Source organism: Rhea americana, unplaced genomic scaffold (genome assembly GCF_003343005.1).
Source record: "Rhea americana isolate MKP2758 unplaced genomic scaffold, rheAme1 scaffold_96, whole genome shotgun sequence".
In the NCBI taxonomy this organism is placed as follows: Eukaryota; Metazoa; Chordata; class Aves; order Rheiformes; family Rheidae; genus Rhea; species Rhea americana.
Window position 1 is genome coordinate 262,235 of NW_028187155.1, and position 27,558 is coordinate 289,792.

The following is a 27,558-nucleotide window of genomic DNA, read 5'->3' on the forward strand; positions in this document are numbered from 1 at the left end:
TTTTTTTTTTTGATTCACTTGGGAGAGGACATCTTATTTTGCATATTTTTATTATTAACCTATAAAATATATTGGATCTTAAAACTGATCAAAAACCTGGTAATGTTATTTTATATCTTCAAGTCGGTGTAGGAGAGCAATGGATTTTTTTTACAAGTTGTCTATTTTAAACTTTTGTCACAATTTCTCTCTGCAGGCATGTTGAATTCTGCAAGCTGCAATTTCCAACTGAAGTCTTTTCAGCAAAATCAGGGCTGTTGATCTGACTCAGTGTGTGCTGTGGGCATGAAATATAAAAGTTTAATGCCATCTAGATGAGTTCCCAGAGAACTGCTCTGAATCCACTTCAAACAACTGTCTGGGAGTTACAGGTATGGTCATTCATTTCAGTTTGTTTTTGAAGAGGTTTGATTTCTGACTTGTTAATAGAAGCAAACATGTCAGTTATATAGCATTGTGCATTCAGTYTTGAGCAGACAGGGATTCCTCTTTTATGTTGGCTTTAGTGGATTTTAATGTCAGGTTCAAGCAGGAAGATAGGAGGGGAGTTCCACGGGGCTGCAGACAACCAAGTGTTTGCTTGCTTTACTCCTCAGAGCAGGTTTGGCTTTTCTGTCAATAACTCACCGTTGTTCTGCTTTTGTGGCCTGCAAGTGCAGATGCCGTACTTGCAGAGAACGTGGAAGTGGAGAAGCCATGAGAGGGGAAGGAATATACTTCTGTGCTTTCTTATTTGTTTGTTTAGTTTTAGGGARGGAGAGATTGAAATGGAAAAGATCAAGCAGCAGCGTTTTCTTCAGCRTGGTTCTATGAGTCTTGCATTTGAATAGTTAAACATTCAAAAGTTTGTGAGGAACAAATAGAAATTAGATACTTCTTAGGGTTTTATCAACCAATCCTGACAGTTCTAGGATAACTGCAATTTTTGGTAAAAATAAGAGCGTTACTGAGTTACCTTACTGAGCACTTTTACATCTGCCACATTCTTCAGATTTAGATGCTATCTGGGTCTTTAAAATGAGTAACCTGATGAAATCACCTAACTAACCTGACTTACTGCTTGTGTTCATCAGAGTTTTATTTCTTTATTTTAGTATGTTTTTCCCCCYTCTTTTTATCAGCTAAACCACTATGGTTAAAAGAAAGTGAGCTGCAGTCTATTTCTGTTTGTTTGTGAACATAATTGTTTGCAGAGTTTCCAAATATTGCAACCGTGAAAGACCACTGAAGCCTGTTMATGGCATGCCTTTGTCAATGGGAATATGATCTGTAGACTTCACCATTACCAGAATTAAAGTGAACTGAGTCTTGAAAATATCTATTAATAATAGTCATCATGATGAAATGTTTTTAAAAATAAAAAAATGTGTAGTGTGATTTTTTTATAAGTGTGAATTCTAAGATGAATTTGCATATTGATAGGTTTAAAAACACAAAACATTTTCCCCTTATCCCTAGTCCACTCTTTTTTTCTCTTTGATCTGTTAAGTGGTCATGTTTCATGAGAAAGTCAATGGATGCTTTAAACTGGAAAGAGTGGTACTGTGGTCAATCAATTTCAGTGAATTTCTTTTTTCCTTCAWAAAAACTTCAGTATAATTTTCACAGGATTCATCTGCTTTATCTTTTTTATTGATTGGGATTTTTATTTTACTTGGTATTAACTTATAATATATGACCCTACTGTTTTCCAATTTAATGTTATGTCAAATCCATAGATGGCTGCACCCTAGAACAATCAGAAACATAAAGCATTATTATAAATGTATTAAGACACTGCCAAACAGCCTATGCTTGATGCTTACAATACTGAACGAGTAGCTGGTTTCATTTTTGAGGAACAGGTTGTTGATGTTTAATAATGGCATTAGTGTGGTACACAGTACCTCTGCAGCCTGCAGAGCTCACTGTTTTATATTTGAAGCTAGGATTGTTTTTTCTCCCTTCATATAACTTGCTCTGTATCTATCTATGTTGAATTTTATTGGTTATTTAACACTCAGCCACTGAGTCTTGCAGAGTTCTTTCAAAGTCCTTCTGCCGTTCTCCAGTTAGCCCTTGTCTTTGTGATTGATTTGGTACCATCAGCAAACTGTAACATCACTGAGCATGCCTTTGTCAGATTAGTTACAGCTCYGTTGAATAGTACTGAACAGACCCCTGCAGAACTTCACTAGCTGATAACTGAGGTTATCAGAAATAAGAAAATGACTTTTAAAAGAAAGTTGCTCACATCCRGTTGAGACATAGAGAAAGGCTCAAATGCTGGCAAGCTAGAGGTGAAAACACAGTAAGCAGGTCACTGGTCTTGGAAAACTCTTCTTAATCTTTTGAGTTTGAACATTGAGCCATTTGCAAAAATCCTCAGCAAATAAAAAAGCCTCTTTTCCATGTGCACCAGGAGTGGGGAACCTACTGGAGAGGCTGTAACRATGTCAGCCTCCTTTTTCCTTTTGCCAGTTTTTTGTAGTAGGTGGTATGCATTTATCTTCTTTGCTTCTTCGAGTAGTCTTTGAGAATTTCTGAAAGTTGAATCTCAGCACTGTGGCACAGCGTGGTGTTTGTCTAGYTTGTATGGTGTAGCTCAGTTCTCCAGTTAGAGTGGCATTTCTTGCCCTTGCAGCCCTCTGATTGTTGTTGTAGTGAGCGTTGCCATGTTGCTCGGAGCATGGAGGAAARATCAGTAGCAGATCTAACACTACATCTTTCATGCTTAGGTCTAGCGTTTTATTCTGTTTGGATTAAATTTTTAAGTTATAAATCTGTATTCTTATTTGCATGATTAGTTTGTTAATCTCACATCTCTCTTTCATTAACATACAGCATACTCCACCACTGCCATGGTTCACTTTATTTTTTCTGTGTACTTTGTGTCACAGTGTTATGATGTTTCCTGTGTGAGTAGTCCTGCTATTTGCAAAATGACCTGATCCTTCTGCCWGTTTGCTCTACTAGACCTTTCTGTAGGGTAAATCTGGCCCATTCTGCTCTGGCTTTTTGAAACTGTGAGCACTGTGTTCTCCTAGTGATGGGTGAGAACTGCAAGCATGCTGAGACCAGGTGAGGCAATATTGTTTCAGAAAAGTTAAGATGAAGTTCACAAGGAAGCAAAAAGCAGGCAAGTTGTTTTAGGGGAAATCAATTATTTAATACCTTTGGTATATGTGAGCAACTCCTCTCCATGCAAGTCTTGCTTACTCTCATCTAGTAAATATTATTGCAAGAGCTTGCCAGTAAATTAAGAGGTGTTATTTCTGATTGTTTTGAGCAGGTGAGGCAATCTGCTTTTCTAATGAAGGTTTTGGGGCATTGGAGTGGGAAGCAAAAGCAACAACAGCTGGGGATAGGGAAAGAACAGCATAATTAGAAATGTGTGAGTGTGGTGTGTGGGAGAGGCAAAGGGTTGGTGAGGTGGGCCTCTGCCCAGCATGTGTGTTATCTGCCCTATTCTAAATACTAGGGTTTGTTTACTGGTGCAGSTTGCAAAGAAAGACAGTGTGTATTAGAAAACACAGAACGGTTCCATGTTGTGCATATATTGCTTGCAAGGTAGCATGTGTTTACTGCCTGACCTGCTGAGAAGATAAACACGGCAGGCAATGGTTAAACTCCCCTGCAGGGTTTCCTTCAATGGAGACACTAATTTAGATTTCTCAACTCAGTTGCTTTTTTTTCCCCGTTGGTAAGACTTCAGAGCTTCACAACTCGGGTTTTAATTGGTCAGTGGAGTCAGAATTTCTCTGTGGCAAGGGAATGACAAAGACAAAGTGTGTTCAGACAAGCACCAAGGGAAGAAGGTGAACACTGCTTACAGCACAGAACTAGAGAAAAAACAGGATTAAAAATGTAAGCCAAAAAAAAAAAAAAAAAAAAAGAAAATCTTTGTTTCTGCTGTGCTCAGAGAAAGAAAACTTTGCACACGTGCATTGTAAATAAACAAGACAGTATACTAGTCCCATTATTTGGTTTTGCCTCCTACTCTAAACTGTGTAATCGGGATCTGAACATTGATGAGTTCCCTTTTCGAAAGAGCTGTAAGATTGACTGATGAAAGACAAGACGTAGATGGGAAGCTATGACAGTTGCTGATGATGCTGGTTTTCCCTGCCTGGCTTTTGCTTCCCACCCCAGTGGCCTGAAACCTTCGTTACAAAACCAGATTTCTTCACCTGACTAATATCTAACCAGACTTAACATCTCTGTCATCTTTACTGGTGACCTCTTGCAATAGTATTTGCCAGATGAGTGAATAAGATTTGCATAGAGAGGAATTGCTCACCTATATAAAGATACTAGAATAAGGAAAGTTGAATTCCTGTAGAACAACTTGCTTTTTCCTTCCCTGCAAACTCCTGCCTAACCCTGTTCAATCCCACCRTTAGTTGCTTTGTATTTTGATCTCTAATTTACAATTCATATACAAGAACCAAAGGATTCATTTAAATACCATCATTTTAGCATTACAATTGTAACACCCATCCCTTTAACTCTTTCTGCTAATAATAAGATGTCTAGTCATCCTAAAGTAAAATCAAATGCTATTTGTAATATTAGAGAGCTGTACCGAGGTTTTCTCAGCACAGAATTATAATTAACTTATTCATTTTCAGATATATTTCTGAGGATGTAGCAGGTTGAGATAATGTGTGTTATGAGCATACATTGAGAGCAGAGTCAGTGAAAGATGGAGACCATATACTAGGGAGAAAATGGGCTGTAGTGACCATTCTTTGTATTTGGTCTTCCGTTGATTTTTGTAATGCAATGCTGCTTGGGAGGAAGCAAGGCAAACCTTATTCAGGTGCTGTGGCACTGTATATTATAATGGAGTGGGATGCTAGAAAAGTCTATGCCCTTCCAGTCTCATTRGTCTGGCAAATGCTGTACAGTCTTGGCAGTGCTCTACAGCCAGCTGCTGAGGAATTGCAGGGATACAAGAATTTCATAGGCCAAGTTGTCATGCTTCAAGTCAGTTACCCTATTCTCTCTAATTCATCAYGAAAGTCATTAATGTGCAGACAGCCTTCTTTCTGGCATTTCCTAATTTTTGAGTCAGCTTTAACATTCTTTTTGATGTTTTTTCTGAGCTGTAACTAGTAGCCTAGCTGCTGCATTTGGAATGTTAGAAGTCAAGGACAGAGCAGAACATCTGAGATAAAACCAAAACCTTAATGTCCACTTCAGAGCATCTTTTTTCCTGAGAGGGGAGCAGTAACCCTGAGTTCTATGGTGAGAATTAAGAAATGCTTTCTGTGCCTTTACTTTTTGAGACTGGAAAAAAGGTAACACTGCTCATGCTATTTTCATTCTTATTGAGGAAGAAATCCAGGCTGAAATATGGAAAAGTTTCTGATCGGTCAGGACCGGAAAAGATGCAATCCGTTTTCAGCAGTGTGGCAGTGCTACCCAGCTGAAACAGCAGCTCACAGAGGTCTACATGGTGAGAGAACATTCAGAAAAGCCAGTGTTTGTATATATACTTTATAGTTGAGAAAGACAGAGTATGGCCTTTATGTGAAGCCCATCTAGGAGCTATTAAAAGGAAAATCCCCACTTGTTATTTTTCTGGGATTTGTTTTCTGCTTGATGTGTGGTTATAATAAAAAGGGGGGGGGAGAAATCAGTAAGATTTTGAATTTTTTTTCAGTTTCGTAAGGTTTGAAATACCATTTTTGTAAGGTATTGTTTGAAACAATTACAGACTTTCAATATTGATTTTGTTCCTTTTCCTCCTTTCAGTGTTAAAAGAAAATGAAAACTATTCAAAAATCTCACATTTTCCTCTAMGTTTTTAATTTACTGGTTTCTAGTTTACATTTTTTTCAGAATTTCTGCACCTATTGCTCAGCATGTTATATCTAGTTGCAGAACTAAAAATAGGTGGGAGAAAGATAACATCAACAAAGAAAGCTACTAATATTCCAACCTCAAGCCTGCAGTGTTTGCAGGTCACCTTTCCACTTGCAGAATTCATGTTACAGGAGCTTTCAAACTGTTTTTAGGAAAGGGGACATCCTGGTTCAGAGGATGCGGAGTATGTGATTAGCTTTAGAGGTATATTTACRGTCTGTTGATCTAATTATGATGACTAAATGTTTAATGTTTAAATGACCTCTTTTGTTCTTTTTATACAGATGCTTTCCAACTGGATCCTCAGTGATAAGTTTGGTGGGTGGGGGGGAGGTAGGAAGAACAAGTAGTTGGATATGTTCCAAACATTTCTATTGAGACTTTTAAGCATTTTTATTGAGACTTTTGATTCTATATYCCTTTGCATTATAAGCCTTATATCAGGATTGCCTATGATGCCCAGCCAGTATTTTATTTTGCAAATCAAGAGGAAAGAAAAAACTCAACATGCTGTTCGATTGGAATTCTTCTTGCAGACAAAGAAACGATTGTGAATCTTCTTTGCAGGAAGAGGAGTTGCAAAAAGAAATGTTGTATTCTGCCGTAGTGGCTTTGCCACTCCTACAGAGGTGATGTGTGACATCTCCAAGGGGACACAGTGTCCATAGGGGATGTTGGCAAACATAGCTTGCATGTAAGTATTAATTGTATTAGCAGATGGTACAAGATATTAATGAGATCTTGTAAGAGGTTGCATGAGCTGGGCTCCAAGTCTTTCTACGTGAATAAGTATTTACATTAATTCCTGCTCAAAGCAGGGGCAAATAAGAGGCAACACCAACCCATGCTGCCTTTGCAACATGTAGAAGGTTGCTGTGAGCAGTGATCACTGTTCTTGGATACTTCAGAAAGAACAAGACTAGTTTTGGACAGCAGGTGCATGAGTCCGGAGATTTCCTTGGCCCCCTCCTCAGGAGGACGTGCTAGCAAAAAGTTGTAGAGAAACTGTGTGCAAGTATTGTCACAGAGAAGAAATCAGAATGAGACTAAAGCTAATATTCTATATTCTGTATTCTCCGACACGTGGCCTTCACATTCTATTTCCTTCAGCATGTCAGAGAGTTCTGGTGTAAATAAGGCTGCTGAGGCTAGAAAGGACTGGAAGAATATGAGGTTTCCATAACCTCTGTATTCAGAATGTATAGCTTCACCAAACTATGTATCTTCGTGCTGTTTCTTGGGAAACACAACAACTACTGAAAACGTGTAAGGAAGCGAGCTCAGCTTTACCAGTTTTGATAACAGTGATAAAATCTTGCAAGCTGGGACAGCTTTTTGCAGGGGTAGGGAAAACAAAGCAGTACCTAACGTGGCTCTCCTCTTTATGAGTGGTGGTGTGATGAAAATGAGATTCTTACTGCATACCTTATTTACTATTACATAAACATTAACATGACATAAAGTGACTCTAAAAGACAACATGACCTTATAAACCTGAAAACATCAATAGCACATGTAATTTAACGGTATCAGTGTATTTACTTCAGAAAATCTTTGCATGTATCTTCTTATTATTCTAGCACTTTTATTAATTTTAGTCTTCTAGAAATACTAAAAATTGTTTAAGTCTTCTGTGCTCTTATTTTATCTTTCTGATTGACATGTATAGACTGAAAATGTTCCCAATTCTATGTATGAGGCAGACAACATGGTTGTCTATTTTTGACTTCTTTCTGGCAGGTTTAGAGACCACTTCCACCACTCTAAGATGGGCCCTGCTCCGTATGGTGGCTTATCCTGACGTTCAAGGTGAGGTGCAGGCACAAACATAGATAAGTTTCAAGTAGAACAACTATCTGTTACACTTTTTTTTTTTTTTTTTTTTTTAAGATGGCACAGTTTCAAGCTTTGTTTTTAAGAAGCCAGTGAAGGTGAAAACTTCCACCCAGAGATCCTTAAATAATTTCAGGGATGCTCAGCTTCTGATACTCTTACCTTCTTGATTATTGTCAGACAGTTTCAGTACAGYCAGTGTATAAAATAAGATGCTGTCTGGCTGAAAACACTCAAAGTGAAATAGGAGCTGGGGTTAATGAGCCTTTTCTGGTATCCAAGATGTGTAACAAAAATATATGGTTTGTAGTCATTAAGTGAGGCATCAGTTGTATTTCTATATATATAAAAAAAATCATTCTGACATATGGGAAGGTTAAATAGAGAAGGAAGAAGACATTAATGGGAAGATAGGTGATTTAGGCAATTCTAGACAAAGGGCATAGTCTCACACTATTTCAAACTGTTTGATGATTTGATACAAGACTTTCAGAGGTGATGAACTGCTAAGCCAAGTACATGGTATCAGTATTCACTGTTAGCAGTACAAAAGAGAAACCTGATTAAGAAYGCTGCCTTGTCAGCTGTGATACCACCACAAATCCACAATGACATTTCCTTTTGGCTCTGCACCATAGTTGAAGACTGCACTTGAGTTTAGAGTTACACTCTAAATGCTTCTTTTCATACTTCTGGTGCTAGAATGCTAGAAGATCAGAGCACTGTGCACATACACCTTTGAAATTTTAATGGAATTAAAAAACAAACAAAACTTCTTATGTTACTGGCCTTTTTCTGTTTTTTAAAGCTAAGATTTAAGCCTAAACCCTCTGAGATTGTGTGTTAAACTATGTTAGTTACTGAAGCATATATGATAACCAAAAGAGATTAACTGTTGGTGATGATTAGGTAATGTTGTTCTGTTCCAATTCTCATTTTTACATGTGTCTATGAGTTTGATACGATGGCTGTCTTGCAACATACTGATTAGTATGCTGCCAACTTGTGTTCAGCCAAAGTGAAAAYGATAACTTGAATAACTGAATCAATGTTATTTTTTAATTATTTTAACTATAAAGCTCAACCAATATGTTGGGCTTGTGCAAAGGTGATCTGAATGTAGAACTTATAAAGTAGAAAATATTAGATTATAGTCAAATCATAGCTAAATAGTCATATCAGTGTTTTTAGTTGTGGTAAGTATATTTACATCTTGTATTTATTCTATCACTGCTATAATCTAAAAAGCAAATGAAAGGTTTCCATTCTGTGCAAAACATAGTATTTTTCCATCTATAGTGGACTTTTTATTTCCTAGAAAAAAGTGCAGAAAGAGCTGGATGCTGTGCTGAGTCCATCTCATATAATCTGCTACAAGGATTGGAAGAAACTGCTTTATACAAATGTTGTGATTCATGAGATCATGTGCTGTGGCAGCATTATTTTAATCACAGTTCCTAGACAAGCAATGAAGAACACAACTGTATTGGGATATCACCTTCCAAAGGTACAGCTATCCCTCCTACTCTTTTATCAGGAAAGGCTGCAAGAGCTGGGACTCTTCAGCCTAGAGAAGAGAAGGCTGAAGGGGGGGGGGATCTTATCAATACATATAAGTATCTCAAGGGAGGGTGTCAAGGGGATGGGACCAGACTCTTTTCAGTGGTGCCCAGCGACAGGACAAGAGGCAGCGGGCACAAACTGAAACACGGGCAGTTCCAGCTGAACCTGAGGAAAAACTTCTTTACTGTGAGGGTGACAGAGCACTGGAACAGGTTGCCCAGAGAGGTKGTGGAGGCTCCTTCCTTGGAGATGCTCACAGCCCACCTGGACACAGTTCTAGGCAATGTGCTCTAGGTGACCCTGCTTGAGCAGAGGGTTTGGACTAGATGATCTCCAGAGGTCCCTTTCAACCTCAACCGCTCTGTGACTGTTTGGAAGTGGAGATCAAAGCTGGATGCTATGCTGTAGCAATACAAAAGGATATATTATTCTATTTTTAATAAACCCACACATAAATTATATAATCAAATTCTTATGCAGCTATCAACATCTATTGTATCTATTTTTTATGTTAAAAATTAACAGAATCACCTCCAAAAAGAGCTGACCCACTGCAGTATGGAGAGAAATGGGAGTCTAACGCGGTCCCTCACAGAAAGGGAAGAACAGGAGGCAAAAAGGACCCTGTCACGCTGCGTACGGAGGGGAGCCCTCTGGGTAGCCCTTCAACCGGCATAACGAAGAAACACAGCGTGATGTCTGAGGGCCTGCAGGGTTGCCCAGAGTTGAGCCAAACCCACGGGGACCAGCTGCCGTGACGGGGACAGCTACCCCAGCCCGTGCTGCCGCAGGGAAGGGCAGTGCATGAGGCCGCCTCTGGTGACCTCGGGGCAGCCATTTTAGGAGCCGGGAGCCGCCATCTTGAGTGGGCGAGGCAGAGGGTGGCAGAGAAGGGCAGCTGTGGCAGAGAGCTGTCAAAAGACAAAAARCGCCTCGACTGAAGCCTGGGAGACGACCTGGGGGAAGGCAGGTGGCTCGTTTGCTGTGTAACAGCTTTCACAATGCCATCAGCAGTCCTTTGGGGAGGACTGTATGCGCCTTGTGGCAGAGCAGCTCTCTGCAATGGCTGCCCCATGCAAGAGGGCCAGGCMAGACAGTGCTGCCGTGCACCTGCTCCCTCCTCCAGCTCCGCTGTGGCTACGCGTGCTGACCTGCTTTGCGCTCCGTCACCTGCCCTTTTATTTTTCTGACTGTTCCTCCCTTCCTGTGACCAGCCACAGGCCCTCCATTTTAGACAGGGGAAGGAGGATGTGACTGGAGCTTGGGCAGGGGCCTTGGCCTCACAGAGGGGAAAAAGGCCAGCAAAGTCAGGAAAAGACAGGAAATTTCCCTCCTGCAAGAATACATCACCAGGAAAAAAGTTTTAAAGGTTTTAAAGCCCGGACTGCAGGTGAGGCAGCCTTAGCAGGAGAAACCTTCACCCCAGGTAGGGCCTGAAGGCTTTTGCCTTCTCCAGGTGGCTGCTGGGAGCAGCTAAGGCTGAGAAAGAAGGAAGAGAGAGGTGCCTTTCCGTGAGCTTGCTGGTCTGAACATGGCTGGGAGATGGTGAGGTGCCACGCTGAGGGGTCAGGGAGCAGAGCGACAGCCCCTGGGCTCTGGGGAAGAGCCGTTCCCTGGGCTGCCAAGGCGCCCCGCCATTCCCCAGGCTGGCATTCCCGCAGCTCCTGGCGCAGCCCAGCCTTCGCGAGATGGACCTACACCAGTTTTCACCCACCTCGTGAATAGGAGGAGGGAAAGTCCATGGCCATGTGTCTCCCGAGCCACTTGCGGCAGGGAGGGGAAGGTTTCATAAGGCTGTCTGACAGTGAGAGCYGCCCTTGCCGATGAGCGGGATGATTCACATTTCTCGTGCTCGCTGCTGAAGAGTGTGGGCAYGCTGCTCCCTTAGAGTGCAGCAGACAGCACCGTTTACGTTTCCTTTCAGGATAGTCTGTGGGTTATAATGTCGGTCTTGCAAATTTGTTACATGAACCCTGTGGAGCCTGCTGGTGCTGTGGGTAAAAATCCAAATRCATTCATAAGCTTTCTTTACCAGTGCGATGTGCTTCGTTGCTGAATCCCAAGTGCTCTTTGAAAATAGCATTGACTAATCCCAGTTATCTTCCTTCAGCTTCTACCAAAATAAATCTGTTCCTTCACTGAATGGTGAAAGTGTTGCCAAGAGCTGGGGCTGATTCAGCTATAGTATTGGGGTGACGCCTGTCTCCACCCTTAGCAACACTTTAACTTCCTCATGGAAGGGTTCACTGGAAAAATGATTTTTCCTGTTGAGGAAAATCATTCAGCTAGACAATGCTTGAATATTTAAAACAGTATAGAGGGAATTATATTGATGCTAACTGAAAAAATCTGAGAAATAGGTGGGTTTTAAGTAGATTTTGTAAAATTACACTGGATATATGGCAGGTAAAATAACCCATCAGAATCTTTTTTTAAAGAGTGAAATTATTCCCTGTTGRAGGAAAGAGATGGTTAAATTAGAAATGAATACCTTGAAAAATAAGCTGAGAGGCTTATTCTTATTTATTTCACTTTTTTGTAAACAAGAAAATTGTTTGTAGAATAATAGAAACAGTTCTTTCTCAGTTAAAATGATTAATCAATTATGTTTCAGTGGTAATGAAGCAGCATAGCTGGAAGCTACCTGACTTCACTGGAAGTGGTGTGGGGGTCTCCAGGCTGTTCTTCCTGGATGTTCTATTTCTTGTCCAAGAGCCACAAATCCCTTGAAGCAAATTTTGTCCCAAAGACAGGGCAGTTAAAGAAGCAAGCTGATGTAAAAGACTTCATGGCAGGTTTTCAGAAGATAAGTGAAATTTATTTCTTTTATTAATATTTTGCTTTTAGAGAATGATTCCCTCCCCCTCCCCCGACAAGAATTTATATGTAGTATTTCAGTCTGGAGCTGTAACACAAGACCATAGCTATTATTGCTGTTTGGTGCCCAGAATCCTCCTCATGTGGTTCTCTTTTTCTAATTAGAGGCATGTAAACTCCCCTGATAATAGATTTATACTTTTTGCATGTGTTGAGGCTTGGCAAAGTGCTTTGCTGTACTGCATTTATTCTCAAGTTGCCAGACAGGACGCATCCATGTACTGACTGGTTTTCATCCCTAATGAAGGGGCCTCTATTTCTGGTTATAGCTCAAGATTCATGATACGTTTTTCCTGTACTTTTTCTTTGTGTGTTTCCCATTAGATGTACAACTGCCCGCAGCATATATACTTTATTGATCTGGCAAGCTTTCTGACAATTGGTCAAAATAGCCTTTACAGCACCCACTTTTATGTCCAGATTGAAAACGGAAAAGTAATAGAAGCAAGCAAAATCCTCAGTGAAGTTAGCTATTGCAAATGAGTTAGAAAAAATGAGATTAAATATTAATATACTTATGATGTAAATTTGAAAGCCTAACAACTTTTGCATGTATATTGAGCGTTAGACACGCATCTATTTTCTGTTAAATGTGGGCTTTTAATTTTTATCACACTTGCCATTACCTTTGATCAGTAGCTCTACTGGATATAAATATATATGGAATATATATATCGAACGTTTTAGAAAGTCTGGGATTTGATATCCAGTTACAATTGCGGGCATAATTTGAAGATAAGGCTGTTGCTTTTCTAAAAGCATTTATGAAGAATTTGCAGGAGCACACACATCTGCAATTGTTTCAGAAAACTATCTGGAAAATTTGCATGTCATTATGTGTAGCTACAGTGCCTGGAAAATCTGGACTATAGTTTATTAAGATTTAAGTCCTACAAATTGTGATCCATATTTGATAAATACAATTTGAGTGAGAAGGAGAATGAGACACACCTATTAAATATGCTTCAACAAGAAAATGTAATGAGTAGAATTGAAAAGAGTGGTTGATAAAGAAGAGGGAGGGATGGGGGCGGGGAATAAATAGTTACATGAAGTTTAACCTCTCATGAAAAGAACTGGTCAAGCAACTAGCTTCGATAGACTATTTTCAATAAAGATAAGCTGGTAAAAGCAGCAGTTAAAATGTTGACAATAAGTCAAGTTCTTATAGCTTTGGTTGTATTTCTTCTGATTATGCAGTTTTTTAAATTGCAACGAGCACGGAGGCAACTTCCTCCTGGACCAGTCCCACTCCCAATTCTTGGAACCCTGCTACAGCTGAACTTTCAATTTAATCGTGATCTCCTCATGAAGGTATTTATTTTCAGATACTCATAATTGGTTAACAGTCTTGTAATTTCCCATTTCTCATGTAGTTTGCTATGTGAAAACATTCTCTCTCAAAAACTTTTAACTGGCTGCTATGAAAATGCACTCAATTTGTTTTGGAACTACTGATTTGAATGACAAAATAAGAAAAAATATTTGCAGCATGAAGCAGTTTTCCAGGCTAAGGAAAATTGTATTGAAAGCACTGAATGTGCAAAAATTAAATTGATTCTTAAACCCATCAACTTTTGACACCAAATTTGACAAATTCATGTGAAACGTAATGTTTGTTAGGATTATATACCGTCAGAGATAATGTATTGGATATACAGAGAGGAAAAGGAAATATAATTTTAAAGAAACTTTCATAGCATGTATTTTTAACTTTCAGAGCACTGGCACTTTCTCATTTGATCAATAAACAGATGCTTAAGATATGCTGTATGTGTGTATGCTTGTTGTATTGACAGAATTAAAAAAACCCCACAAATCTCTTATTATTGGGGAGTATTTCTGCTTACAAGACCATCTCTATTCAATTCTGTTGGCTATCACACTGCTTTTGTAGTTCTCTGTAGGTAACTTCACAGTCACTTCTGTCACTGCCATTTGGACAAGGCACAGCAGTAGTTGAGACCATTCCGCAGGCTGGGATAGAAAGTAAAACTGCACTGTGAAACAAAACGATCTTATTTAAGTTCTAATTTTTAAATATGCAATGTGTGTGTTCGGGGTKGGGGGGGGAAAGGGTGAAGGGAAATGAGACTGGTCCAGTCTTTACAAGCTAGTTATGGTTATGCCAGTATCTTAGAAAATGTGCCAATAATGAGGAAGGCAAAGCATTCAGAAATTAAATCGCTGACAGGTTTTGAGGAAGAGGTGCTATTTGTGCTATTTGGTCATTTCTCTCTCTCTCTTTTTTTTTTTTTTTTGTCTTCCTTTTGTGTTGCTCCAGCCGTACAAATGATGGAAACTTTCTTGAAACAAATTCAGGGGCATGTCTTTGGCATAGAAGATATATAAGATCACACAAAGTGCAGAGGGGTCTGGAAACAGAAAATATGGGGTTGTTATGAACAGAGCCTTGGCTTGTATACAGTAATGAAAGCTATCTAATGTTTGTTGGCAAATATTTGTGGCTGTGAAAAGCTGGAATACAAAGTTGTTCCAACAGTGAACACAGGAAAGACATTCRTACTTTCTCACAGATAATTGTAATCTAATGGAAAGATGAGAAGTGTCATTCCAAGATTGATCTGTCCCCTAATCAATGTAGAAACAGGTTCATCCTCTGTTTGTTTGAGGCATATGGGATTTCATCTGGGCTTTTCTGGCTTCTCTCCCATCTATAGCTGGCAAAAATTTATGGCAATGTGTTCACCTTGTGGTTTGGGTGGGCCCCGGTGATCATACTGAATGGATTTCAAGCAGTTGAGGATGGTATGACTATGCACCCTGAAGACGTTTCTGGGAGGCTAGTGTCTCCTTTCTTCAGAGCAACGGCCAAAGGAAAAGGTGAGATTTTCCTGCCATAAATATTGCACAGAAACTTTGTCTTGGCAACTTACAGCTCTTTTGTAATTTATAAGCTCTTTAAACAAATCCTGMCATTGTAATATTTTTTATGAGAAGTGTCTGCAAGGTGAAGTAGGGAGGAGTGAGATAGCCTTTAGACAGTAACAGAAGGAAAGGACCAGTAAAAGAAAAAAGATCCATAATGCTTTGTGTGAAATATTCACTGGAGCAGAGTTGGAAGTGATATTATGAGGCAGTGGTAGCTTGTGCTACAAGGAAGTGGAGGAAGAACAGGAAACAACTCTTGCTTGTCCTGAACTCACTGCCTCCTACCTACCTATGATTTCAAGTAAAGAATGAGTTTCATGGTAGGAACTTCTTCCTGTTCCTTTCCCTTCATTATGAAAATTTCTTACTCTCACAAGTAGCATCTTGAAGTTTGGTGCACTTCTGCTTCAACCTTTCTGCAGGTTTTCAGACTCCCCACTTCTACTGGAAATTCCCAAGCTCCTGATTCTCTTCTTTCCTACATTATCTTAGACAGGTTATCAGGACTGTAGTTAGCCTGGCTGATTGATAGACTAATCTGAATTTGCTGAGAAGAGAGACTGTTTTCAGACTACCATATATCTCGCTCAAAGATTTGCATGTGCTCCTAACAGCATGTTACAGCTGATGATGAAGGCTCACTGGCTGCTCTGTTCACCACATGGTTTCTGCAGTTGTACGTGGAATGGCAATACAACAGAGAAAAATGTTGTTCTAGTAACTTCTACCTTGATCAACACCAATGGCTTGAGAATTCAGTTCTGGGGTTTCTAATTTCTTTCATTGTTTCCTGTTGTTCATAAAGATCATAGCCACCTCACTGGTCTGAATTTTTCCCCTTTTGCCCACAGAAAGCTTGAAATAAGTGTATACATCGGGATATGAGTTTGCTTGTGATGGTAGCCAAAGTAATTGTAACACCTACATTACAGTTTCAAAATAACTGCAATTATGAGAGTCTTGCACAGCATTTCCTGACAGGCTTGTACATCTCCCTCCACTTGCAGCAATCCTTTGATATTTAGGAGTGGGAATGTTCCTTGGGGTGAGGGAGAGTCTTAGCTAGCTATATTATTGAAAACCATTCAGAAAATGAAAAAGTAGATATACAAAAATTTTGCACATTATCACAGCATGAGAAGCTTACAAATTGCCRTAACTATGTAATAGAGGATAGAGATCCATCTAGCCTAGGCCTCTCCCCAGCACAGGCAGTCCCTCTCTGTGGACTTGTATGTATTGAACCTCACTATTCATGGGCATCCSTTGGTCTTTCATAGTTACTTCACAGCTTCATTTTACTTCTTGTTGATGGTTTATGTGGGGACAGGACCTGGATTGGATGGGTTTGCCCCCAACATGACTTGTAATTTGGCACTGGATCCAAGGATCTGTTTCCCACATCATACTCTGCCCTATCGTGCGATACTACCTTAGGTTGAAGGTGTATCTGGTGGTGCTGAAAGGAGAGAGAGGTCTAGTCCACTGAACTCTGACACTTGAAAGCTTATACAGCTGAGTAAAATAGAATTTTTAAAGCATATTAAATGCATACATTAATAAAGTTCTTTAACAAATTAAGCAAAAAAGTAAAAAAAATTATGAAGTAAAATATCAACATATATGTTATGAAACAACTTTTATTTTACTTGTGACCTCAGCTTTTTTTAAGGAAATCTAATTCCTTACTTATTTCTAATTTGAATTTGTTTTGTTTAGCCATTAGTTCTTATGTTACATTAAAGATATCATTAATRTATGATGTTTTTTCCCCATGAAGATATCTGTTACAAAGCCCAAGCACCAGATTTTTCTACCCTATGAACAGTCAGCAGAATTCTTTCCCCTTCATCCTTTTGCAAAAATCATTATCCTGGTGAGGTGTGCTCCAAATGTAGAAGGGAGTGTCTAGAGAAGCAGCTCTTGAACTTTTTGGGATAAGTGGTTCCTGGGTCTTGCTTAGTYCTACTAGTCTTCTTTTTACACAGTTCAGTTTGTCCCTCCACCCTGACCCTACACTTGCAGCCCCTGCCACAGCTGTTTCTGTTCCTCCCTGTCTTTGTGTTCATAGGCAATAGGTTTTTTTGTAATGTGTGCTTTTATTAAGTCTTTTGACATAGTCTCTCTCTATAATAAGTATTATCATAATAAAGAGCTCTTTGTTGAATGACCTCAGGGATTACGTTGGCAATTGGTCATACGTGGAAGCAGCAGAGAAGGTTTGCRCTGAGGACTCTACGCAACTTGGGTCTAAGGAAGAAAGGCCTYGAGCATCGAGTTCAAGAAGAGGCCCACTACCTTGTAGAATTCTTTGCGAATATGAAAGGTWACTCTGTGCTAAATATAAATGCTTTTCTATCATTAGTGTGATGTCTTTAGTGTATGAACTTCTCTGTCCTGCTCTGAAATCAAGGGCAGCTTCTGTTCCATAACAGAGTACACAGGATCTTACAGTGTCTATGTGAATGGACTGAAAACGCAGCAAGCCTCATGCTGTGTTTTCAAACCCAGTGGAAGTCTATTCTTGCTAAAAGTTATTTATAAAATTTTTAAAATTGGAAAGCAAAACTAGAGCTGAGCTTATGTATTATGTCATAGAATCACAGAATGGTTAAGGTTGGAAAGGACCTGTGGAGATTGTCTAGTTAAATCCCCATACTTAAAGCAGGGTCAACCAGAACAGGCTGCTCAGGGCCACATCTAGTCARGTTTAAAATATCTCCAAGGATGGAAACTCCACAACCTCTCTGCGTCATCTGTTCTAGAGTTCAGTCACCCCTACAGTGAAAGATTCTTCTTAAGTTTATAATGGAATTTATTATGTTTGAATTTGTGCCCATTGCCTCTTGTCCTCTCATTGGATACTGCTGAGAAGAGTCTGACTCTTTCTTCTTTACACCCTCCTGTCAAGTATTTATACACATTAGTAAGGTGCCCCCTGAGCTGCTGCTTTTCTCCAGCATAAACAATCTCAGTTCTCTCAGCCTCTCTTGTATGTCAGATGTTCCAGTACCTTAAGCATCTTGGTGATCCTTTACTGGACTCCCTCCAATATGTCCATATCCTTTTTCCACTGGGCAGCATAACCGGACCCAGCACTCCAGATGCCCCTCACTAGTGCTGAGTAGAGGGGAAGGATCACCTCCCTTGACCTGCTGACAACACTCTTCTCTAATGCAGCCCAGAATGCTGTTGGCCTTCTTTGCCACAAGGCACATTGCTGGCTCATATAAGATACTGGTGCCTTAAAACATGGATACATTATCAGAGCTGATGAATTAAATCTTGTAACACCATTTGCATGGACTCATAAAGCAGCAACTGGAGTCTTGTCTTCATTACAGCATTTTACTCTAGTCAACCCAGTTAGGGGTAAGTGAGTTRCATTATCCAATGTTGACTATTATGCAAAGGCACAGTAAATCAGGAGATGCTATGGCTAGCACTTTGTCAGTTAAAGGTGAATAAATCCAATCCAATCACATGTCTTAAGAACTGGGAGAGAAGGAAATGTGAACATGTGCAAGAAAAATCCCCTGCAGCCTAGAACAGTAAGTTGGTAGTCAGAATTGTGCCTTGAGTGTTAGACAGTTTTATCAGTCCATACATAAATACAGTTGTAAACACAATTGTTTTATTTTGGAGACATAAAATAGCTTTCTTGGGATTAGTATTTCAAGTATTGGCTTTAAAACTAGTTATTATATTGTTGACACAACTAGTTGAAAGTAACTTGTGACATTTTATCTTAATGGAGGTTCTATTCCCATCTCTAGCAACATCAGACAAAATAGAGTAGCCTTGCATGAATGTATGTTCTTGCTGAATTAAATTTCCTCCTGTCTCACGGCTTTCCCTTCAGCTACAGTGTTTTCAGTCATGAATCTGAAGGGAGAGCCATGAGACAAGAGGCAATTTTCTTCAAAATGGCTTAAGATCAATTTTGAATTTTCCAGATGGCAAATTTGCATAAAATTATTTTTTTCTTACCTCTAAGTGTGTTCTATCAAAATAGGATGTATTTTGCATGTCTGGTGTTTCTTTAGGATGCCACTCATTGCTGGGGTTATAGGATTGCACCATCATTGTGAAAAATCTGTTTGATACTATAGTTTTCTAAGACGGTTGTTTCATCTCTGTGAAATGCTATGCTTCTGTATTTAAAGCACTTTGGGTAATCTGTAATATTGTGCAAAAGCAGAATAGGACACTTTAAGAGTGACTGTTTATTGTTATGGTTGCAGAGAAACCTTTGTATCCTTCCTTCCCTCTCTTTCATTCTGTCTCAAATGTAATTTGTGCTGTCGTTTTTGGCCRTCGCTTCTCCAGTGAGGATGAAACCTTCCATGAGCTGATTAAAGCTACAGAGTGTATATTCAAATTTGGAGGCAGCCTTATTCATCATGTAAGTAAATAACTTMTAGTCTTTTTTCCTGAATAGGATAGAAAATGAGAAATGTTGATTCAAGAAGTGGCTGTTAGGCAGAACAGTTTTAGAACTGGTGAGTCATGTGCCATACAGCTTTACTGAGCACTGCACTATCTCAAAAAGTGCTGGTAATGTGCCTACCTAGCAACCTTGGTCATTAGTGTTTGTTRTCCTGCATTTTAGCACCATAATAAGGTGGTTTACTCCTAAATCTTTGCAGCAAGGCACCAGCTTATGGGCTGCTTCTGGATCATGTTTGTTACTCAGTTGCTCAGCCTGTCTGCAACAGATGCCTGCCTTGGGCACCATGATTCTTAAACACCAAACATTAAGTCTAAATGTGTGATTCACAGTGCCAAGTTTAGATACTAGGTTTCATATACGTTCATGAGAAGATTGGTTCAATACAGAAGTGTTGTGCCTGTGCCTGCCTATCTCTAMCTACCTCTTTGATAGTAAATGGAGACTTGAAGACCCCTCAAGGAAATTCTACTTCTCCCTGTGTGAAAAGCAGCCTTGAGGTAGGCAACAGCAGGTAGGAGATGCTAAGTCCAGCAAATATCTCTGTAGCCTTGACATTAGAAATAATCAATGGTTTTCTAAGAGTGAAGGATCTGACAACAGAAGAGGCTTGCTTTGCACAGCAGTGTAATGGCTTGAATAGTTGCCTAGGAATCCTGGTTTTGGCCCTAGCTTCTAACGTTGTTCGTACATCTTATTCRGCAACTTCTTAATGCAAAATGCATAGTAATCCCTGAAATGCAGAGAATCCCTCACCCTTCAGGGAGCATTCTTTTCACTGAGTTAAGATCTAGTTCCCTTTTGCTCTCTTTGGACCTAGAAGTCGTGTATGATGGTGGCAGATGAGACCTGCTCTTCGAGTTGAGTATGTACCTCCTGTTACCTCTTGCCTTCCCACCCTAGCTTTGTTCTAGTCAACTGAATGAGATGTTTTTCTGTGAAATGAGAACAGTGGATTCAATCCATCTCAGAATGAGGGTTAATTTTACCACTCCCTAGATGGAAAGGTTTTTCTCAGTATTATCCAAAAGTGGGCCTTGCTGTCTCCACCTTCCCAGGTTTTAACTGGATTCCATGCAGTTGGGCATTGAATGAGAGATCCTCGTGGACTAGGCCCCTCCAGGAATGGAAATGGAGTTTTGACCGGACTGATAGCCAGGAAGATGGATGGGCTCAGTCCTCCTCTTGAACTTTGGTGACTAAATCCTGCTTACAGTTGGGATGCCAGAGTAGGCATAAAATGCATGTGTTTAAGAGCAGGAATGCTTGTAGTTCAGGCAACCATTTGTAATTAGTCATATCACAGTTGTTTGTAATGCTTCTGAACGCATTTTGAAGGAAAAGAAAAATACCAGAGATGAATCTAAACAAAAATCATGTTATGTGCAATATGAATTTACCAGGGATTACTACCCTTCAGTGATAAGTTGATAATTAATTGATAATTGGTTGTCTGAAGAAAAGAACTGATTTTTCCAAAAAGGCAGAGAGAGAACAGTCAGTGGTGACAAATCAGATTAGGAGGGAGTTACTAGGGTTTTTCAAGACTTTGTCTTGAGATAGGTTTTATTTAATTATTTTGTTAGTGGCAGAAGAAGAGGGAGCATGGTAAGCAAATTTGTTGACACATCTTGTGTCAGCTAATCCCTTTTCTGGAGGACAGCACTTAGAAAGGTCAAGTAACTGTCTTTCAGTGTTTCTGGATTTCAGATGGGCAGTAGATATTTCAAGTTTCATTAAGGACTCTTGAGAGCTGAGTTGGTAGAGACTGCTTTGGGGAATTGCCGAGTTTTCAAACTTCCTGGTGAGGATAGTTTACAGTGGCTTTTCTTCTCCTTTTCCTAGTATTCTCCACTGGAGGGCAGGAGCTCACTTGTTAAATGCAGTGAATACAGTCCTGCTAATCATTCTATTTGAGTTGTGGATGAGTCGAAAGCCTACGTAACTGAATTTTACCACCACACATCTAAATATTACATACAGTGCTGTTTCACAGCTTCAAAATCTTAGTACACTGTGTTAGAGTGTTTTACTACATCATGCCAAAACACATGCTAATATGAGTATTAACTTCTCTTTCTACTAGATCTAAAAYGCTTCCTCTTGGGATAGCGATTTCCCAGTACTTGTATGTCACTCTCACAGCTGTATGAAATTTTCCCCTGGCTGATGAGCCATCTCCCTGGTCCTCATAAGAAGGCATTGTCCAGCTATGATGTCCTCAGCTCTTTTGCAAGGCGAGAGATCAGAAGGCATAAGGAGAGAGGGATACCAGATGAACCACAAGATTTCATTGACTTTTACTTGGCTCATATTGAAAAAGTAAGGGTTTGTTCTGCCTGATCATATGTTCATTGGGGTATTAGGTCAAGTGGACCGTTAAATCATCTAGTCTGACCCCTTTTATCACAGTCTTTTATCAGTCCTTCTATTTTCACTGACTCACCCTTTCCTTCTCCTCTTCTGCTCTGCAGCAGGCCATACTCCTCCTATTTTGCTTGGTGCTGGGAAGAAGGAAGAGAGGGAAGATTGAAGGTTACAAGGCGAGACTGGCTCGGAGAGCCAGAGAACATCTCCACGGTGGGAGTATCTATTCTTGCTGCCACTGAGAGGGTGGTAGTGACTGCCGCTCATGAATGGCAGCGCTTCCCTGCTGGGAGAGCGGGTGCCCTCTCCACCATGATCGTGTGTGGATCACAGCAACAGCGGGCAGTGCAGGCTGTCAGACTATAAGCACCCCAGCCAGCTTYTGACGCAGCCAAAATAGTTCTGCTCTCCTAGCCTGCTGCTTGCTGGCTCTGCTGCTATGCTCAGTCCCACTACACAGACATGCATCCATGGAAGAATTTCTGTTAGCCTTGCTGTCAGATAACCAGCTCTTAAGTCCTTTCATATGTGTCTTGTCACTTTTTTTGTAGTGCTTGATTTTTTTATTATAGTATTGTTTGGTGAGGAAAAAAAAAATACCATGGGGAACTTGAAGTATGTTGCCAGGGTAAAATTGTCATTATTGTCCAAGATGGTAATTCTCTCAAAGAATCAAATCAGGTATCTTTTGGCAAGATCAGTTTTCTGTGTCACAATGAATAGCATTAACTTGTATTCCTACTTAGTAATTCTTTATTAATTGATTTCTGTATCTGATGCTGAGTTATTTCACCCAGGGTGGATATCAGCCTAACTACCTTCTAGTTCCTTGGAACCTCTTTCTTTAAAGTTTTTAATATTGGCTCAGGATTAACACTTGTGGTCTTCTGAAATCTCTAACTGCTATTCCAAGATTTATGAAACATGAACATCAGTTGATCAGAAATGGTTTCAACTAACTCTTCCGGGACTCTACTGAGTTGAAATTATCCAAATTTGTTTATTTTGTTTTTTTTTTAATGTAGCAGATGTGCAAGGGCTGCATTAAAAGGTTTAGACCTTTATACATAGACCTTTTTGTACTGGTGGAGCTGTGCTGGACAACATCAGTAGCTTCAGATTCACTATATATAAGCTCTGGCAGTAGGCACAGGCATAAGGCAGTTYGCAGGAGGAGTTACTGCTGGGAGCAGGGATGTATATCAGGGGTTGGAGCTATTTGAGTGCATATGGGTTGAGGCCTTTGTTTGGGGAAGTTAAGGATTATGGTAGGATAGTTGATGGAGTCAGAGAACTGGAGTTAGAGGATTCACCCATGTAATGCTGCTGATGGTACTTAAATAAAATGAGTTTCATTCTGTCTTAGATAGCAATAAACATGATTGATAGCTGGAAATAATCAACTACAACTAGGACCTGATGTGTGATAATAGGGGTGTCACTCTTTGGAAATTTACTTGAATTCTTTCCTCTTCTTTCTGCCTGTAAGTCAGAGAAGAAATAAAGATTAGAATCATAGATTTAATTAAAGATTGATTGGCAGCTTTTTATTTTTGATCATCAGTCTATTTATGATCCCAAGGTATCAGGGTTCCCATTTAATCTGTTAGTTACTCTGCAATGTATTTGAGTGTATTGCAACAGAAATGATTCTGTTTAGGAGGAAAATTTAATGGCTTGTCTGTCATGTCTATGTATATTTAGGTAGATTATTTTTAAGACTAACTTTTAAATAAACATCAGTCACTTTCTTGGAACACTAAATAAAAATGAAAGAGAATTCTCTCTCATGCAGAGTAACAGAAATCCTATTGTTAGATAGCAGAGTATGTGCAAATACCCAGAGGAGAACAGGACTGTAGCTGGAGAAAAGAGATGAAGATAAGAGAAAAATTGCTCAACAGGTATCTGTCAGACAAGAAGGTCTACTTAGTGTTGTGTTATTGCGTATTTATTTACACTATTGTAATTAAGGTTATGAAAGTGCTGTCTCACCTGCATAACTTTATTTATAATACCTTGCACATACTTGGGTGTGTGCAGAACGATAGCTTCCTGAGTCATACATTGCATTCAGACTCTGATTATGAACAGCCACCAGTAGATCTGTCCTCCACTGATTTCTGTCTTATCGAATCTGTTTATACTTCTGCCTACGTGACACCTAATGACAATTGCACCATTCCATTATGAACCATATTGAAAAGTTTTGCCTATTGTTTATTTGAATCTGTTACCTGATCATTGAGTTGGGTTGTGTCTCTGACACAACTGGAACAGAGATGTGCATTTACACTTTTGCCGTGACTGATCACTATAATGGATCCCCAAGCAGTTGTGTGCTTACAAGCTAGCTGTTCAAAGAACAAAATTTACTTTACCTAAAAAATTTTCTGGACATGTATTTTAAATTCTATAAGGTGCTTAAATCTCTGTTGTTAGGGCTTAGCTTAACCTGGTTTTGTGAAGGACAGCTAGCAGTCACTAACCAGGCCTCATGTGAATGAGCATGAACCCTGGTCAGTGCAGAATGAGCAGTGGGAAATCTCTGCTGCATTTTTAAGGGGCCTCTAACTTGGAGAAAGATTGCATCATTTGTTAGAAAATCTAAGGCATTTTTATTTTGTGTGTGCTGCGTGTCTTGAAGTTTAAACAATTTTTATACTTCACGTAATACTTCCAATACCTCTGTTCCATAAGTAGTTTGACTTATCCTATTCTTGATCAAAAGGCAGGTGCCAAGACTCAGATCCATTTTTTAAAAAAAAGGTTTGGGTATTGTTCAAATTGGCATTGCTTCACTTAGCAGATGTCCTGCATAAAATCAATTTCTTTTTAATAGGAATTAGGTTTTTAAGGCTCAGATTCATCTGGCTTAATTTCCAGATAATTATGAGCCAGGTGGTTCTAATTGGCTCTAGGTGTCCAAAGACAGCCYGCCTAAAGAAAGTACAAAGATAAATGAGTTGACTGTTGCATTTAAGCATTAACAAGGCAATGTTTAAAGATGCAATTTTAAGTCATAAGTGTCTTGCCTTAAACTAAAAGCAAATAACTTCAGACCCAGAAGTAGAGCTCCCATGTGCTTAAGCTGTTGGAGTACCACACCACCTTTGTTTTCTTTATGAAAGGTATTTATATTTTAACAGTAATTTTGCTATTGTCCTAGTAGTTACAAAGAAAAAATATCTATGAAAGTGGYACTATTGAAAATACTTGATATATTTTTCCATCTGAAATGGTGAATATTTTTCCATAGAGAAAGTGCAGAAGGAGCTGGATGCTGTTTTAGGTCCTTCCCAGTTAATCTGCTATGAGGATTGAAGAAGACTGCCCTAACGCTGTGGTTCATGAAGTCCAGCGCTTCAGCAACATTATCTCAGTTGGCATGCCTAGAGTGTGTGTGAGGAACACAACATTGCTGGGCTTTCCCCTCAGAAAGGTACAGAAACAGCTTCTCAGTCATTACAGACCTTTCCTACATCAGTACGGTGAGGTGCAGATTCAGATATATTTGTGCCACGTTGGGCTGGTCCCCTCACCAGTGGCTGGACACCTCTGGGTCAGAGGCTGAATGGGAAGGAGGACAAGAAGCCATCTGCCAATCTGAGATAGGTGACATAGCTCTTTGGAGATGATTATCAGCAGGAAAAGATGCCACTGTCTGGAAGAGGTGATTTTAGCAAGTGCTTCTACAAACCAATGAGGACAAAACCTTAAAGACTGATATTGGAGGATGCTGTTACTGATTTTGCACTGATAAAGCATAGGAAAGAGATCTGATTGGATTTCTSTCTCCAGGGAGCCTGTAAAAGATTTGTCTAGGGACAAGCATGATAGTTTTCAACTGACTTCTGCTGAAGAGACTAAATCACAGAAGCTTCTAATGTTAGAAGTCAAAGTGGCTTTAGAGTCATGCTGYTAGTTTCTGTTGAAATGGCTACTTCCACTGTCAGGCTTGGACTGGCATTTTGAATTAAAAAGGCTTCAAGCTTCTCACGATTCCTTACTTTCTACTGGTATCATTGTACAACACCAAACACTGAAAGTGAACGGGGGCTACCACTGGTCTCACCTTTCACCTTCTGGCTGCTGGTGGAAGATTGACAGCCACAACTGAGTGAGTGTTTTTATTCTTTCAGGGCAGCATTGTTCTTCCAAATACTGCTTCTTCTTTGTGTGATCCAGAGCAGTGGGAAACACCTCAACAGTTCAACCCTAGTCATTTCTTGGATAAGGATGGAAACTTTGTGAGCTAAGAAGCCTTTTTACCATTCTCAATAGGTAAATGAACAGACAGCACAAATGTTAATGGTKTGCATTGGGACTGCAGAATTAAGATGTCTATTAAAAACCTATTGGTTGTTTATTTTAAACTTCCTCTGTGGAAAACAACGATAAAATTGACACAATTTTCGGCAATATTTCCCAGTCCAACTGTAAACATCTGTTCTTCTGAGCAAATAATAGCATGAAAAAACAGAGGCATWCTGAATAATGTATGCATCTAACTTGTCCTATTTTTAGAAGGAAATTCTCTGCTGATGATTATGGTTATTGATTTTGGGCATATGTTTCAATCTCAGACATACATTTGGAGAGCATTTGAAAGCAGCTGTGCTGATGCTTCATGCGTATAAAACTGGAGCATGACATCTCTCAGGAAGAATATGTCCTTATCCTTCATTTACATGATTGAATGAATTGCTTTAAAGTTCTCAATCAGATAAAGATGAGATTTTTGAGGTAATTGAAGTGAAACTCAGAGCAGAAGGGACACATTTACCTACAGTGGTAGATAGGATTTTTAAAGGTAGAATTGCAGGAAATTTTTTGTCATTGATTGCATTAAGTCCAAAAGAAATTCCAGACTTGGCAAAAGTACCTTTGCTTTGTGGTGAGAATGAATAAGATTCTTTTTGAGGTCAGGGTGATCTATGTAAATAGAAAATTCCTGGGTGCTCACTGTCTTCCCTTTCTCCCTTCTGCAGGGCACCGTGTGTGTTTGGGGGAGCATCTAGCAAGGACTGAGCTCTTCATTTTCTTTGCCAGCCTGCTGTGGGCATTCACCTTCCAGCTCCCTGAGGGAGTGACAAAGATCAACACAGAGCCCATTTTTGGGGGTACATTGCAGCCCCACCCATAYAGGGTTTATGCCATTCCATGCTAGGCTGCAGCATGTCATAGACCACCTACTAAGCAATCCTATTTACTTTTATAAATATCTGTCTTGGATCCATAAAGCTTTTTTTTCTGGCTCAGATAATAATTTCTGTCTATCCCAGGACTGCTCCAAAAGTCACCTTTGTCTACATCACATCATTTGATCACCTTGATACCTACTCTTGAAGATGATACGATGATCTTTTTTTTTTTTTTCTTTTTTTTCCTTGTAATTGTTCTTTTGGTCTGCAGCACAACATTGCTCTTAGCTGTGAAGGCATTAAGGCGTTACGTGGTTGCTGGCTGTCCTGACAGAGTTAGAACCATCTGGTGAGCAGATGTTGATAAAATTGGCTGGCAGACTTCAAAAATGAATTCATTAGCTCTGAGTATTCCTATTGTCAAAAGCAATGGAGTTTGGAAAACCTATCTTCAGAATTCTGCCTTTATATGTTACTGTCACAACTCACAACATTTCAATCAATTTTTTGTTGATAGTCACTAATAAAAGATATGAAGGAAAAATTATCCACTAGTTTTATTTGTGGCTGATTTTCAGTTCA

At 39.6% G+C, this 27,558-nt stretch overlaps 1 pseudogene across 1 annotated transcript; it reads left to right on the top strand.

The window, feature by feature from the left end:
• Positions 1–13,254: 13,254 nt before the first annotated feature.
• Positions 13,255–27,523, top strand: LOC146584221 (cytochrome P450 2J4-like; annotated as a pseudogene). Its single transcript, XR_014898239.1, has 9 exons — positions 13,255–13,437; positions 14,805–14,967; positions 17,192–17,341; positions 19,260–19,420; positions 21,611–21,793; positions 21,943–22,045; positions 25,092–25,274; positions 25,975–26,116; positions 26,824–27,523. The product of XR_014898239.1 is annotated as a cytochrome P450 2J4-like (transcript).
• Positions 27,524–27,558: the final 35 nt, after the last annotated feature.